Source organism: Oncorhynchus keta, chromosome 11, assembly GCF_023373465.1.
Source record: "Oncorhynchus keta strain PuntledgeMale-10-30-2019 chromosome 11, Oket_V2, whole genome shotgun sequence".
NCBI lineage: Eukaryota > Metazoa > Chordata > Actinopteri > Salmoniformes > Salmonidae > Oncorhynchus > Oncorhynchus keta.
In genome coordinates, this window is record NC_068431.1 from 497,895 (window position 1) to 515,906 (window position 18,012).

An 18,012-nucleotide genomic window follows, 5' to 3' on the forward strand; every position below is an offset into this window, starting at 1 on the left:
GAACACACAGGGAAAGAGAGGGAGTGAGGGAGAGAGGAAGAACACACAGAGAGAGAGAGAGAGTGAGGGAGCGAGGAAGAACACACAGAGAGGGAGAGGGAGAGTGGGAGAGGGAAAACACAGACAGAGGGAGTGAGGGAGAGAGACAGTTAAAACACTGTATATATATATAATAATATATAATATATAATATGACATTTGTCATGTCTTTATTGTTTTGAAACTTCTGTATGTGTAATGTTTACTGTTAATTTTTATTGTTTTTCACTGTATATATTCACTTTATATATTATCTACCTCACTTGCTTTGGCAATGTTATCACATGTTTCCCATGACAATAAAGCCCTTGAATTGAATTGAATTGAGAGAGAGACATAGAAAGTAAATGACCCTCTTCACATCAACATACAGTAAGTCTAGAGGTAGGAGAAAGGCTGTAACAGAGAGTGATGATGATGATGATAATGATGAGGAGGGTACAAATGGTAGGTCTTTTCACCTGCGATGGTGTTGAGGAACATGAGGTACTCGAAGTTGGAGATCTCCCTCCTCTGCCAACGCTGGGTCATGTTGGACGACTTAAACAGCTGACGAGGGGTCGCCAACGAGATACGCCTGGAGGAGAGGTACACACACGCACGCACGCAGACACACACACACACACACACACACACACACACACACACACACACACACACACACACACACACACACACACACACACACACACACACACACACACACACACACACACACACACACACACACACACACACACACACGGTTAAAGATGGATTGTAGATGCGACCAATAAACTTTGATGAGATGTGTGTGTGTGTGTGTGTGTGTGTGTGTGTGTGTGTGTGTGTGTGTGTGTGTGTGTGTGTCTGTGTGTGTGTGTGTGTTCCTGTGAGTGTGTGTGTGTGTGTGTGTGTGTTCCTGTGAGTGTGTGTGTGTGTGTGTGTCTGTGTGTGTTCCTGTGAGTGTGTGTGTGTCTGTGTGTGTTCCTGTGAGTGTGTGTGTTCCTGTGAGTGTGTGTGTGTGTCTGTGTGTGTTCCTGTGAGTGTGTGTGTGTGTTCCTGTGAGTGTGTGTGTGTGTTCCCTGTGTGTGTGTGTGTGTGTGTGTGTGTGTGTGTGTTCCTGTGAGTGTGTGTGTGTCTGTGTGTGTTCCTGTGAGTGTGTGTGTTCCTGTGAGTGTGTGTGTGTTCCTGTGAGTGCGTGTTCCTGTGAGTGTGTGTGTGTGTTCCTGTGAGTGTGTGTGTTCCTCTGAGTGTGTGTGTGTGTGTGTGTGTTTCCTGTGAGTGTGTGTGTGTGTTCCTGTGAGTGTGTTTCTGTGTTCCTGTGAGTGTGTGTGTGTTCCTGTGAGTGCGTGTGTGCGTGTTCCTGTGAGTGCGTGCGTGCGTGCGTGTGTGTGTGTGTTCCTGTGAGTGTGTGTGTGCTATTAACCCCACCTGGCCTGAGGCAGTCCGTAGCTGGTTCCTACTCCCACCCTGGGTAGACTGTAGACGACCCTCTTCACTGTAGCCTGGTCCGGGAAGGTAAACATCACAGACGCTGGGGGGGATTACATCACAGGATATGAGCACGAGAACAACAGGAAGTCTGGAAACACTGTCCATTCATGACAGAAAGGTATCGGGTGCAGCACAGGAGACTCAGGCGGATAAATCAGTCTGGTATCATTTACAGATCCGGCCAGGTGGAATGATCAGTCAGGTGTGTCGGCTACACAGGTGAGTTAGTTAAAGATGATGTCGGCTACACAGGTGAGTTAGTTAAAGATGATGTCAGCTACACAGGTGAGTTAGTTAATGATGATGTTGGCTACACAGGTGAGTTAGTTAAAGATGATGTCGGCTACACAGGTGAGTTAGTTAATGATGATGTCGGCTACACAGGTGAGTTAGTTAAAGATGATGTTGGCTACACAGGTGAGACAGCTGAGACAGGTATATAAAGGTGTACTGTACAGCTGAGACAGGTATATAAAGGTAGTGTACTAGTTAGATATAGGTATCGTACTGCGGTTGGCCATGAAGACCTCCAGACCAGTGTTCTGGAGAAGGTATCTTCTGGAGAAGACAGCTCTGATCTCACTGAACATCCACTTGCCATGTAGACCCTCGGAGTAGGCCAGGACCTACACACACACACGCACACGCACACACACACACACACACACACACACACACACACACACACACACACACACACACACACACACACAGGCACAGAGACACAGAGTGAGGACGAGTTATGTTATTGCATTAACCATGGTGTTGACCTCACTGTTACCATGGTGTGGATCTCACTGTTACCATGGTGTTGATCTCACTGTTACCATGGTGTGTATCTCACTGTTACCATGGTGTGGATCTCACTGTTACCATGGTGTCGATCTCACTGTTACCATGGTGTGGATCTCACTGTTACCATGGTGTCGATCTCACTGTTACCATGGTGTGTATGTCACTGTTACCATAGTGTTGATCTCACTGTTACCATGGTGTCGATCTCACTGTTACCACGGTGTGGATCCTTCTGTTACCATGGTGTTGATCTCACTGTTACCATGGTGTTGATCTCACTGTTACCATGGTGTCGATCTCACTGTTACCATGGTGTCGATCTCACTGTTACCATGGTGTCGATCTCACTGTTACCATGGTGTCGATCTCACTGTTACCATGGTGTGTATGTCACTGTTACCATAGTGTTGATCTCACTGTTACCATGGTGTCGATCTCACTGTTACCACGGTGTGGATCCTTCTGTTACCATGGTGTCGATCTCACTGTTACCATGGTGTCGATCTCACTGTTACCATTGTGTTGATCTCACTGTTACCATGGTGTGGATCTCACTGTTACCATGGTGTTGATCTCACTGTTACGATGGTGTGGATCCCTCTGTTACGGCTGCCCAGAACAGGGCTCCGGGCAGCCGAGCGGAAATGGAGGAAAACTCGCCTCCTGCGGACCTGGCATCCTTTCACTCCCTCCTCTCTACATTTTCCTCCTCTGTCTCTGCTGCTAAAGCCACTTTCTACCACTCTAAATTCCAAGCATCTGCCTCTAACCCTAGGAAGCTCTTTGCCACCTTCTCCTCCCTCCTGAATCCTCCCCCCCCCCTCCTCCCTCTCTGCAGATGACTTCGTCAACCATTTTGAAAAGGTCGACGACATCCGATCCTCGTTGCTAAGTCAAACGACACCGCTGGTTCTGCTCACACTGCCCTACCCTGTGCTCTGACCTCTTTCTCCCCTCTCTCTCCAGATGAAATCTCGCGTCTTGTGACGGCCGGCCGCCCAACAACCTGCCCGCTTGACCCTATCCCCTCCTCTCTTCTCCAGACCATTTCCGGAGACCTTCTCCCTTACCTCACCTCGCTCATCAACTCATCCCTGACCGCTGGCTACGTCCCTTCCGTCTTCAAGAGAGCGAGAGTTGCACCCCTTCTGAAAAAACCTACACTCGATCCCTCCGATGTCAACAACTACAGACCAGTATCCCTTCTTTCTTTTCTCTCCAAAACACTTGAGCGTGCCGTCCTTGGCCAGCTCTACCACTATCTCTCTCAGAATGACCTTCTTGATCCAAATCAGTCAGGTTTCAAGACTAGTCATTCAACTGAGACTGCTCTTCTCTGCATCATGGAGGCGCTCCGCACTGCTAAAGCTAACTCTCTCTCCTCTGCTCTCATCCTTCTAGACCTATCGGCTGCCTTCGATACTGTGAACCATCAGATCCTCCTCTCCACCCTCTCCGAGTTGGGCATCTCCGGCGCGGCCCACGCTTGGATTGCGTCCTACCTGACAGGTCGCTCCTACCAGGTGGCGTGGCGAGAATCTGTCTCCTCACCACGCGCTCTCACCACTGGTGTCCCCAGGGCTCTGTTCTAGGCCCTCTCCTATTCTCGCTATACACCAAGTCACTTGGCTCTGTCATAACCTCACATGGTCTCTCCTATCATTGCTATGCAGACGACACACAATTAATCTTCTCCTTTCCCCCTTCTGATGACCAGGTGGCGAATCGCATCTCTGCATGTCTGGCAGACATATCAGTGTGGATGACGGATCACCACCTCAAGCTGAACCTCGGCAAGACGGAGCTCCTCTTCCTCCCGGGGAAGGACTGCCCGTTCCATGATCTCGCCATCACGGTTGACAACTCCATTGTGTCCTCCTCCCAGAGCGCTAAGAACCTTGGCGTGATCCTGGACAACACCCTGTCGTTCTCAACTAACATCAAGGCGGTGGCCCGTTCCTGTAGGTTCATGCTCTACAACATCCGCAGAGTACGACCCTGCCTCACACAGGAAGCGCGCAGGTCCTAATCCAGGCACTTGTCATCTCCCGTCTGGATTACTGCAACTCGCTGTTGGCTGGGCTCCCTGCCTGTGCCATTAAACCCCTACAACTCATCCAGAACGCCGCAGCCCGTCTGGTGTTCAACCTTCCCAAGTGCTCTCACGTCACCCCGCTCCTCCGCTCTCTCCACTGGCTTCCAGTTGAAGCTCGCATCCGCTACAAGACCATGGTGCTTGCCTACGGAGCTGTGAGGGGAACGGCACCTCAGTACCTCAGGCTCTGATCAGGCCCTACACCCAAACAAGGGCACTGCGTTCATCCACCTCTGGCCTGCTCGCCTCCCTACCACTGAGGAAGTACAGTTCCCGCTCAGCCCAGTCAAAACTGTTCGCTGCTCTGGCCCCCAATGGTGGAACAAACTCCCTCACGACGCCAGGACAGCGGAGTCAATCACCACCTTCCGGAGACACCTGAAACCCCACCTCTTTAAGGAATACCTAGGATAGGATAAGTAATCCTTCTCACCCCCCCCCCCTAAAAGATTTAGATGCACTATTGTAAAGTGGCTGTTCCACTGGATGTCATAAGGTGAATGCACCAATTTGTAAGTCGCTCTGGATAAGAGCGTCTGCTAAATGACTTAAATGTAAATGTAAATGTGTCAATCTCACTGTTACCATGGTGTCAATCTCATTGTTACCTTGGTGTGGATCTTCTTGAAGCTAGGGTCGTCCTCGTCCACCTCAAAGTAGATCTCAGTGGTGGTGATGGAGAGAGTCCCATGGACCACCACTACTGGAGATACCAGCTGGGCTGGAGTACTGAGCACCACAGGGCCTATCACAGACAGACAGACAGACAGACAGACAGACAGACAGACAGACAGACAGACAGACAGACAGACAGACAGACAGGCAGGCAGACAGACAGGCAGACAGACAGACAGACAGACAGACAGACAGACAGACAGACAGACAGACAGACAGACAGACAGACAGACAGACAGACAGACAGACAGACAGACAGACAGACAGGCAGACAGACAGACAGACAGACAGACAGACAGACAGACAGACAGACAGACAGACAGACAGGCAGACAGACAGGCAGGCAGACAGGCAGACATACATACAGAGGTAAGTCAGTTCTACACATCGGTGGTGGATGAGATAACTTTCCTCATTACTAGGTAGGTAGAGTTCTGAGCAGCTGGGAAAAAGAGCTATCAAAATCAATCAATTATTATGTGAATGACAACAGATACCGACTGGGGCTTCTGATTCTATCAGATAACCAGCGTTAACAACAGAAATGCTTGTGCTTCTAGTTCAGTCAGTGCAGCAATATCTAACAATTACACAGAAAATACAAATACCTAATACACACAAATCTAAGTAAAGGAATTGAATTCAGAATATATAAATATGTGGACGAGCGATGTCAGAGCAGTGGTGGCAACCCAGTGACATTCAGCGCTGCTACAACCCAAACAGACACACGGAGCTCCAACACAAAGGAAAGGGTTAAGAGAACGAACCAATCAGATTTGCTCGTGAGTTTATGACGATTCTATGCACCGAAACGACGTTCCACTCGGGTTGGTTAGAGACAGGAAAATAACCGGCCTTTGTGTGGAACAGAAAATACCTTTGCTAAACCTTTTCCTCCCGAACTGGGAATGAACTCTAAACAGTAGCTTACTGCTAACACAGGAGCAGTAGAATAATATAGTAATGTTTTTATTTGACCTTTATTTAACTCTGCAAGTCAGTTAAGAACAAATTCTTATTTTCAATGACGGCCTGGGAACAGTGGGTTAACTGGTCTAGGAACAGTGGGTTAACTGGTCTAGGAACAGTGGGTTAACTGGTCTAGGAACAGTGGGTTAACTGGTCTAGGAACAGTGGGTTAACTGGTCTAGGAACAGTGGGTTAACTGGCCTAGGAACAGTGGGTTAACTGGTCTAGGAACAGTGGGTTAACTGGTCTAGGAACAGTGGGTTAACTGGTCTAGGAACAGTGGGTTAACTGGTCTAGGAACAGTGGGTTAACTGGTCTAGGAACAGTGGGTTAACTGCCTGTTCAGGGGGCAGAACGACAGGTTTGTACCTTGTCAGCTCGGGGGTTTGAACTTGCAACCTTCCGGTTCCTAGTCCAACGCTCTTAACCACTAGGCTACCCTGCCAGAATGCGTAATGAAAATAGAACGTTCTAAAATAGTGCCTAAAGGCAGATTAGACAAGTTTGCTCGTTGGTGACGACTGGGTAGAAATTAGTTTGATGTTTAATCTATTGGGCCCGAGTGAGTTTTGTTTGTTTAATAATCATTCAAAACCAAGTTTTTATAGATTCGATTAAAATGTATTTCCGTTGATGTTGAATCGTTTAGAGAATCCAAAACCGGATCATTTCTCCAAATTGCCTCTAGAATGAAAAAATCTCTGGAACCAACCAGGAAAGAGAACAAAAGGTGTCTGACCAACCAGGAAAGAGAACAAAAGGTGTCTGACCAACCAGGAAAGAGAACAAAAGGTGTCTGACCAACCAGGAAAGAGAACAAAGGTGTCTGACCAACCAGGAAAGAGAACAAAAAGGTGTCTGACCAACCAGGAAAGAGAACAAAGGTGTCTGACCAACCAGGAAAGAGAACAAAAGGTGTCTGACCAACCAGGAAAGAGAACAAAGGTGTCTGACCTGCCAGGTTGTCCATCTCTTTCTCCTGCAGCAGACTGACAGTGTCATCGTCTCCCTCCAGCATTAGCTCCGCCTCCAGGTTCTGACTGACCAGTGATTGGCTGCGCAAGGTCTTCTTAGACTTAAGCCCCTCCTCTTCCTCCTCCTCCGTACCTACACAACACAATTAATACATACAGTTGAAGTCGGAAATTTACATACACCTTAGCCAAATACATTTAAACACAGTTTTTCCACAATTCCTGACATTTTATCATTGTAAAAATTGTCTTAGGTCAGTTAGGATCACAACTTATTTTAAGAATGTGAAATGTCAGAATAATAGTAGAGAGAATGATTTATTTCAGCTTTTATTTCTTTCATCACATTCCAAGTGGGTCAGAAGTTTACATACACTCAATTAGTATTTGGTAGCATTGCCTTTAGATTGTTTAACTTGGGTCAAACGTTTCAGGTAGCCTTCCACAAGCTTCCTAAAATAAGTTGGTTGAATTTTGGCCCATTCCTCCTGACAGAGCTGGTGTAACTGAGTCAGGTTTGTAGGCCTCCTTGCTCCCACGCACTTTTTCAGTTCTGCCCACACCTTTTCTATGGGATTGAGGTCAGGGCTTTGTGATGGCCACTCTAATACCTTGACTTTGTTGTCCTTAAGCCATTTTGCCTCAACTTTGGAAGTATGTTTGGGGTCATTGTCCATTTGGAAGACCTATTTGCGACCAAGCTTTAACTGATGTCTTGACATGTTGCTTCAATATATCCACATTATTTTCCATCCTCATGATGCCATCTGTTTTGTGAAGTGCACCAGTCCCTCCTGCAGCAAAGCACCACCACAACATGATGTTGCCACCCCCATGCTTCAAGGTTGGGATGGTGTTCTTCGGCTTGCAAGTCTCCCCCTTTTTCCTCCAAACATAACGATGGTCATTATGGCCAAACAGTTCTATTTTTGTTTCATCAGACCAGAGGACATTTCTCCAAAAGGTACGATCTTTGTCTCCATGTGCAGTTGCAAACCGTAGTCTGGCATTTTTATGGCAGTGTTGGAGCAGTGGCTTCTTCTTTGCTGAGCGGCATTTCAGGTTATGTCGACACGATTAGTTTTACTGTGGATATAGATACTTTTGTACCTGTTTCCTCCAGCATCTTCACAAGGTCCTTTGCTGTTGTTCTGGGATTGATTTGCACTTTTCTCACCAAAGTACGTTCATCTCTAGGAGACAGAACTTGTCTCCTTCCTGAGCGATATGACGGCTGCATGGACCCATGCAGGTGTTTAGACTTGTGGAGGTCTGCAATTTTTTTCTGAGGTCTTGGCTGATTTCTTTTGATTTTCCCATGATGTCAAGCAAAGAGGCGCTGAGTTTGAAGGTAGGCCTTGAAATACATCCACAGGTACACCTCCAATTGACTCAAATGATGTCAATTAGCCTATCAGAATATTCTAAAGCCATGACATCATTTTCTGGAATTTTCCAAGCTGTTTAAAGGCACAGTCAACTTCTGACCCACTGGAATTGTGATACAGTGAATTATAAGTGAAAGAATCTGTCTGTAAACAATTGTTGGAAAAATGACTTGTGTCATGCACAAAGTAGATGTCCTAACCAACTTGCCAAAACCACAATTTGTTAATTAACAAGAAATTTGTGGAGTTATTGAAAAAAATAGTTTTAATGACTCCAACCTAAGTGTATGTAAACTTATGACTTCAACTGTAGCTGGCACACAATGCTACTTTAAAAATGGTCAAGTAACTAACTAACTTGCAGTGTATTCTGGGATAGGTGACTAACCATAGTCCTCCAGGGCTTTAAGTGACACATCAAGGTGGGTGGAGCCAAAGGGGTTTCGTACGAATCTCCGCCTCCTCCTCAGGTCGTCCTCCCAGTAGTCCAGACGCCAGAAGTCGTGTAACTGGCTGAGGTAATAAAAGAGGTTAGTAAATAAGTTAAAGCAGCTCATGTAATTGGCTGAGAGAGAGAAAGGAGGGCGGAACACAAGGCACAATAAAGACATGTTCAGATGAATAGACATAAAAGGTCACGTTAGCTCCTCCTACTAGTCTTCATGTTATGGCTGTGTGCTGTGATTTAATGAGACCGTTAGCTCCTCCTCCTAGTCTTCATGTTATGGCTGTGTGCTGTGATTTAATGAGACCGTTAGCTCCTCCTCCTAGTCTTCATGTTATGGCTGTGTGCTGTGATTTAATGAGACCGTTAGCTCCTCCTCCTAGTCTTCATGTTATGGCTGTGTGCTGTGATTTAGTGAGACCGTTAGCTCCTCCTCCTAGTCTTCATGTTATGGCTGTGTGCTGTGATTTAGTGAGACCGTTAGCTCCTCCTACTAGTCTTCATGTTATGGCTGTGTGCTGTGATTTAATGAGACCGTTAGCTCCTCCTACTAGTCTTCATGTTATGGCTGTGTGCTGTGATTTAATGAGACCGTTAGCTCCTCCTCCTAGTCGTCATGTTATGGCTGTGTGCTGTGATTTAATGAGACCGTTAGCTCCTCCTCCTAGTCTTCATGTTATGGCTGTGTGCTGTGATTTAGTGAGACTGTTAGCTCCTCCTCCTAGTCTTCATGTTATGGCTGTGTGCTGTGATTTAATGAGACCGTTAGCTCCTCCTCCTAGTCTTCATGTTATGGCTGTGTGCTGTGATTTAATGAGACCGTTAGCTCCTCCTACTAGTCTTCATGTTATGGCTGTGTGCTGTGATTTAATGAGACCGTTAGCTCCTCCTCCTAGTCTTCATGTTATGGCTGTGTGCTGTGATTTAATGAGACCGTTAGCTCCTCCTCCTAGTCTTCATGTTATGGCTGTGTGCTGTGATTTAATGAGACCGTTAGCTCCTCCTCCTAGTCTTCATGTTATGGCTGTGTGCTGTGATTTAATGAGACCGTTAGCTCCTCCTACTAGTCTTCATGTTATGGCTGTGTGCTGTGATTTAGTGAGACCGTTAGCTCCTCCTCCTAGTCTTCATGTTATGGCTGTGTGCTGTGATTTAGTGAGACCGTTAGCTCCTCCTCCTAGTCTTCATGTTATGGCTGTGTGCTGTGATTTAGTGAGACCGTTAGCTCCTCCTAGTCTTCATGTTATGGCTGTGTGCTGTGATTTAATGAGACCGTTAGCTCCTCCTACTAGTCTTCATGTTATGGCTGTGTGCTGTGATTTAATGAGACCGTTAGCTCCTCCTCCTAGTCTTCATGTTATGGCTGTGTGCTGTGATTTAATGAGACCGTTAGCTCCTCCTCCTAGTCTTCATGTTATGGCTGTGTGCTGTGATTTAGTGAGACCGTTAGCTCCTCCTACTAGTCTTCATGTTATGGCTGTGTGCTGTGATTTAATGAGACCGTTAGCTCCTCCTAGTCTTCATGTTATGGCTGTGTGCTGTGATTTAATGAGACCGTTAGCTCCTCCTCCTAGTCTTCATGTTATGGCTGTGTGCTGTGATTTAATGAGACCGTTAGCTCCTCCTCCTAGTCTTCATGTTATGTTATCAAATCAAAACATGTGTGTCTGAGCAAGAAGACAGACACTTCCTGTTTTCCAGTCTTCCCGTCTCAAAGCGAACCTAACATAACCCTCGAACATCACAGTGATGTCAACCTATCCCTGTGTGTGTTTCATCTCTGACCTTCCCACTACCTCTCACCTCTGTGACATCGTGCCCCATGCCCCGTGCTTATTGGTCAGGATGTTGAGTATCTTCTGTTTCAATTGGTTGGCAGTCACATGGTCCCTGTGCTTGGCAGCGCTGATCAGGTGATCACACATCTTCTCCTCCTCCCTCCTGTCAGCAGCGTACTGGGCACAGTTAGACTGGGGGGAGAAAGGAAGGGGGAGGGGGTAGAGGGAGAGAGACAGGAAGGGGTGGGATAGAGGTGGGAAAGAAAAAAGAGAGAGAAGTTGAGATATGAGATACAGACAGAGACATACAGTCAGAGACAGACAGTCAGAGACAGACAGACAGACAGTCAGAAATACAGTCAGAGACATACAGACAGACAGTCAGAGACATACAGACAGACAGTCAGAGACAGACAGTCAGAGACAGACAGACAGACAGACAGTCAGAGACAGACAGTCAGAGACAGACAGTCAGAGACAGACAGTCAGAGACAGACAGACAGACAGTCAGAGACAGACAGACAGACAGACAGTCAGAGACAGACAGTCAGAGACAGACAGACAGACAGTCAGAGACAGACAGTCAGAGACATACAGTCAGACAGTCAGAGACAGACAGTCAGAGACAGACAGACAGACAGTCAGAGACAGACAGACAGTCAGAGACAGACAGTCAGAGACAGACAGTCAGAGACATACAGACAGACAGTCAGAGACAGACAGTCAGAGACAGACAGACAGACAGTCAGAGACATACAGTCAGACAGTCAGAGACAGACAGTCAGAGACAGACAGACAGACAGTCAGAGACAGACAGTCAGAGACAGACAGACAGACAGTCAGAGACAGACAGACAGACAGTCAGAGACAGACAGTCAGAGACATACAGACAGACAGTCAGAGACATACAGTCAGAGACAGACAGACATACAGTCAGAGACAGACAGTCAGAGACAGACAGACAGACAGTCAGAGACAGACAGACAGACAGTCAGAGACAGACAGTCAGAGACAGACAGTCAGAGACAGACAGACAGACAGTCAGAGACAGACAGTCAGAGACAGACAGACAGACAGTCAGAAATACAGACAGAGACAGACAGTCAGACAGACAGTCAGAGACAGACAGACAGTCAGAGACAGACAGACAGTCAGAGACAGACAGACAGTCAGAGACATACAGTCAGACAGTCAGAGACAGACAGTCAGAGACAGACAGTCAGAGACATACAGACAGACAGTCAGAGACAGACAGACAGACAGTCAGAGACAGACAGACAGACAGTCAGAGACAGACAGACAGAGACATACAGACAGAGACATACAGTCAGAGACATACAGTCAGAGACAGACAGTCAGAGACAGACAGTCAGACAGTCAGAGACATACAGTCAGAGACATACAGTCAGAGACATACAGTCAGAGACAGACAGTCAGAGACAGACAGTCAGAGACATACAGTCAGAGACAGACAGACAGACAGTCAGAGACATACAGTCAGAGACAGACAGTCAGAGACAGACAGTCAGAGACATACAGTCAGACAGTCAGAGACAGACAGTCAGAGACAGACAGTCAGAGACAGACAGACAGAGACAGACAGTCAGAGACATACAGACAGACAGTCAGAGACAGACAGACAGACAGTCAGAGACAGACAGACAGAGACATACAGACAGAGACATACAGTCAGAGACATACAGTCAGAGACAGACAGTCAGAGACAGACAGTCAGACAGTCAGAGACATACAGTCAGAGACATACAGTCAGAGACATACAGTCAGAGACATACAGTCAGAGACAGACAGTCAGAGACAGACAGTCAGAGACATACAGTCAGAGACAGACAGTCAGACAGTCAGAGACATACAGTCAGAGACAGACAGTCAGAGACAGACAGTCAGAGACATACAGTCAGACAGTCAGAGACAGACAGTCAGAGACAGACAGTCAGAGACAGACAGTCAGAGACATACAGTCAGACAGTCAGAGACAGACAGTCAGAGACAGACAGTCAGAGACAGACAGTCAGAGACAGACAGTCAGACAGTCAGAGACATACAGTCAGAGACAGACAGTCAGAGACATACAGTCAGAGACAGACAGTCAGAGACATACAGTCAGAGACAGACAGTCAGAGACAGACAGTCAGAGACATACAGTCAGAGACAGACAGTCAGAGACATACAGTCAGAGACAGACAGTCAGAGACAGACAGTCAGAGACAGACAGTCAGAGACATACAGTCAGAGACAGACAGTCAGAGACAGACAGTCAGAGACAGACAGTCAGAGACAGACAGTCAGAGACAGACAGTCAGAGACAGACAGTCAGAGACATACAGTCAGAGACAGACAGTCAGAGACAGACAGTCAGAGACAGACAGTCAGAGACATACAGTCAGAGACAGACAGTCAGAGACAGACAGTCAGAGACAGACAGTCAGAGACATACAGTCAGAGACAGACAGTCAGAGACATACAGTCAGAGACAGACAGTCAGAGACAGACAGTCAGAGACATACAGTCAGAGACAGACAGTCAGAGACATACAGACAGAGACAGACAGTCAGAGACAGACAGTCAGAGACATACAGTCAGAGACAGACAGTCAGAGACAGACAGTCAGAGACAGACAGTCAGACAATCTCTCTGTGTTCACCTCAAACTCAGCGTGTTTGTGTACGTCTTCAGCTCTCTGTCTGTTCAGGATAAACTCTGCCTCGTTGGCCACACGCACAATATGGTCCTTCATAGCATGGCACAGCAGTCTGAGGTGAGAGAGGGAAGAGAGGTGGAACAGAAGGGGAGAAAGATGGACAGATTGGGGGGGTGAGGGAGGGAGAGAGAAGAGACAGAGTGGGATGGGTGAGGGAGGGAGGGAGGGAGAGAGAAGAGACAGAGTGGGATGGGTGAGGGAGGGAGAGAGAAGAGACAGAGTGGGATGGGTGAGGGAGGGAGAGAGAAGAGAAAGAGTGGGATGGGTGAGGGAGGGAGAGAGAAGAGAAAGAGTGGGATGGGTGAGGGAGGGAGAGATGGGTGAAGGGAGACAGAGTGGGATGGGATGGGGGAGGGAGAGAGAAAGAGAAAGAGTGGGATGGGTGAGGGAGGGAGAGAGAAGAGACAGAGTGGGATGGGTGAGGGAGGGAGAGAGAAGAGACAGAGTGGGATGGGTGAGGGAGGGAGAGAGAAGAGACAGAGTGGGATGGGTGGGGGAGGGAGAGAGAAGAGACAGAGTGGGATGGGTGAGGGAGGGAGAGAGAAGAGACAGAGTGGGATGGGTGAGGGAGGGAGAGAGAAGAGAAAGAGTGGGATGGGTGAGGGAGGGAGAGAGAAGAGACAGAGTGGGATGGGTGGGGGAGGGAGAGAGAAGAGAAAGAGTGGGATGGGTGAGGGAGGGAGAGAGAAGAGACAGAGTGGGATGGGTGAGGGAGGGAGAGAGAAGAGAGAGTGGGATGGGTGGGGGAGGGAGAGAGAAGAGAAAGAGTGGGATGGGTGAGGGAGGGAGAGAGAAGAGACAGAGTGGGATGGGTGGGGGAGGGAGAGAGAAGAGAAAGAGTGGGATGGGTGAGGGAGGGAGAGAGAAGAGAAAGAGTGGGATGGGTGAGGGAGGGAGAGAGAAGAGTGAAAGGGTGAGGAGAGAGAGAGTGGGAGGGGTGAGGGAGAGAGAGAGCCAGAGCGAAAGGGTGAGGCGAGAGATAGTGGGAGGGGTGGGGGAGGAAGAGAGCCAGAGTGAGAGGGTGAGGAGAGAGAGAGTGGGAGGGGTGAGGGAGGGACAGAGTGGGGGGTGAGGGAGGAAGACAGAGAGGGTGAGAGAGAGAGACAGAGTGGGGTGTGAGGGAGAGAGAGACAGTGGTGGGGTGTGAGGGAGAGAGAGACAGTGGTGGGGTGTGAGGGAAAGAGAAACTCCTTATAGCTGTGCAATAAGTAATGTGATATCTGCAACACAGACATGAGCATACAATTCCTGATGGTGATAACAGATTAAGCAGTATAATATAGATAGATCAATGTGATAGGTGATTGATTACCTTCCCTCATTAATGAGCTCGATGAAGGCCAGACCGGCGTTCTTCTGGATTGAGTTCTGCCACTCCTGGAAACACAACACAGACACAAGGTCACACACGGGCAACTACAGACCACCACTAATCCCCACGGACCACTATGGACCACCACAGACCATTACTAACCCCCTCGGACCACTATGGACCACTACGGACCACCACGAACACCAAGGACCACCACAGACCACTACAGACCACCACGGACCACTACTAACCCCCACGAACACCAAGGACCACCACAGACCACTATGGACCACCACGGACCATTACTAACCCCCTCGGACCACCACTAACCCCCACGGACCACTACGGACCACTATGGACCACCACAGACCACCACAGACCACTACAGACCACCACATACCACCACAGACCACTACAGACCCCCACGGACCACTACTAACCCCCACGAACACCAAGGACCACCACAGAACACTACGGACCACTACTAACCCCCTCGGACCACTACAGACCACTACGGACCACCACAGACCACCACAGACCACTACGGACCACTACGGACCCCTACGGACCCCTACGGACCACTACGGACCACCACGGACCACCACGGACCACCACGGACCACTACTAACCCCCTCGGACCACCACAGACCACCACGGACCTCCACAGACCACCACGGACCACCACAGACCACTACGGACCACTACTAACCCCCTCGGACCACTACGGACCACTACGGACCACCACGGACCACTACTAACCCCCACGGACCACTACGGACCACTATGGACCACTACGGACCACCACGGACCACCACAGACCACTACGGACCACTACTAACCCCCTCGGACCACTATGGACCACTACGGACCACCACAGACCACTACGGACCACCCTCGGACCACCACAGACCACTATGGACCACTACGGACCACCACGGACCACCACAGACCACCACGGACCACTACTAACCACTACTAACGACCACTGACCACCACGGACCACTATGGACCACTATGGACCACCACAGACCACTATGGACCACCACAGACCACCACGGACCACTATGGACCACTATGGACCACCACAGACCACTACGGACCACTATGGACCACCACAGACCACTACGGACCACCACAGACCACTACGGACCACTACGGACCACTATGGACCACCACAGACCACCACAGACCACTACGGAGCACTATGGACCACTATGGACCACTACTAACCACTACTAACCACCACGGACCACCACAGACCACTATGGACCACTATGGACCACCACAGACCACTACGGACCACCACAGACCACTACGGACTACTATGGACCACCACAGACCACCACAGACCACTACGGACCACTATGGACCACTACTAACCACTACTAACCACCACAGAACACTACGGACCACTACTAACCACCACGGACCACTATGGTATGGTCCACCATAGACCACTATTGACCACCACAGACCACTATGGACCACCACGGACCACTATGGACCACCACAGACCACCACAGACCACTATGGACCACCACAGACCACTATGGACCACTACGGACCACTATGGACCACCACAGACCACTATGGACCACCACGGACCACTATGGACCACTATGGTCCACCACAGACCACTATGGACCACCACGGACCACTATGGACCACCACAGACCACTATGGACCACCACAGACCACTATGGACCACCACAGACCACTATGGACCACCACGGACCACTATGGACCACCACAGACCACTACGGACCACTATGGACTACTATGGACCACCACAGACCACTACGGACCACTATGGACCACTATGGACCACCACAGACCACTACGGACCACTACGGACCACCACAGACCACTACGGACCACTATGGACCACCACGGACCACTACTAACCACTACTAACCACCACGGACCACTACGGACCACTACTAACCACTACTAACCACCACGGACCGCCACGGACCACTACTAACCACCACAGACCACTACGGACCACTACGGACCACTATGGACCACCACAGACCACTACGGAGCACTATGGACCACCACGGACCACTACTAACCACCACGGACCACCACAGACCACTACGGACCACTATGGACCACCACGGACCACTACTAACCACCACAGAACACTACGGACCACTACTAACCACCACGGACCACTATGGACCACTATGGTCCACCACAGACCACTATGGACAACCACAGACCACTATGGACCACCACGGACCACTATGGACCACCACAGACCACTATGGACCACCACAGACCACTATGGACCACCACAGACCACTATGGACCACCACAGACCACTACGGACCACTATGGACCACTATGGACCACCACAGACCACTACGGACCACTACGGACCACCACGGACCACCACATACCACCACGGACCACTACTAACCACCACGGACCACCACAGACCACTACTAACCACCACGGACCACTATGGACCACCACGGACCACTATGGACCACCACGGACCACTACTAACCACTACTAACCACCACGGACCACTACTAACCACTACTAACCACCACGGACCACCACGGACCACTATGGACCACCACGGACCACCACGGACCACTACGGACCACTACGGACCACTACTAACCACTACTAACCACCACGGACCACAATGGACCACCACAGACCACTACTAACCACCACGGACCACTATGGACCACCACGGACAACTATGGACCACCACGGACCACTACTAACCACTACTAACCACCACGGACCACTACGGACCACTACTAACCACTACTAACCACCACGGACCACCACGGACCACTATGGACCACCACGGACCACTACGGACCACCACGGACCACTACAGACCACTACGGACCACTACTAACCACCACGGACCACAATGGACCACCACAGACCACCACGGCCCACCACGGCCCACCACGTACCATCGCGTACCACCACGCCCCACCGCGTACCACCACGTACCACCACGTACCACCACGTCAGTGTGGAGGCTATATACAGGGTGTTACGGTACAGAGTCAATGTGGAGGCTATATACAGGGGGTACCGGTACAGAGTCAATGTGGAGGCTATATACAGGGGGCACCGGTACAGAGTCAATGTGGAGGCTATATACAGGGTATTACGGTACAGAGTCAATGTGGAGGCTATATACAGGGTGTTACGGTACAGAGTCAATGTGGAGGCTATATACAGGGTATTACGGTACAGAGTCAATGTGGAGGCTATATACAGGGTATTACGGTACAGAGTCAATGTGGAGACTATATACAGGGGGTACCGGTACAGAGTCAATGTGGAGGCTATATACAGGGTGTTAC

At 49.4% G+C, this 18,012-nt stretch overlaps 1 pseudogene; it reads right to left on the reverse strand.

Annotated features, from left to right (window-relative positions):
- Positions 1-18,012, reverse strand: part of LOC118378693 (neurobeachin-like) — a 257,394-nt pseudogene that overhangs the window by 26,030 nt on the left and 213,352 nt on the right.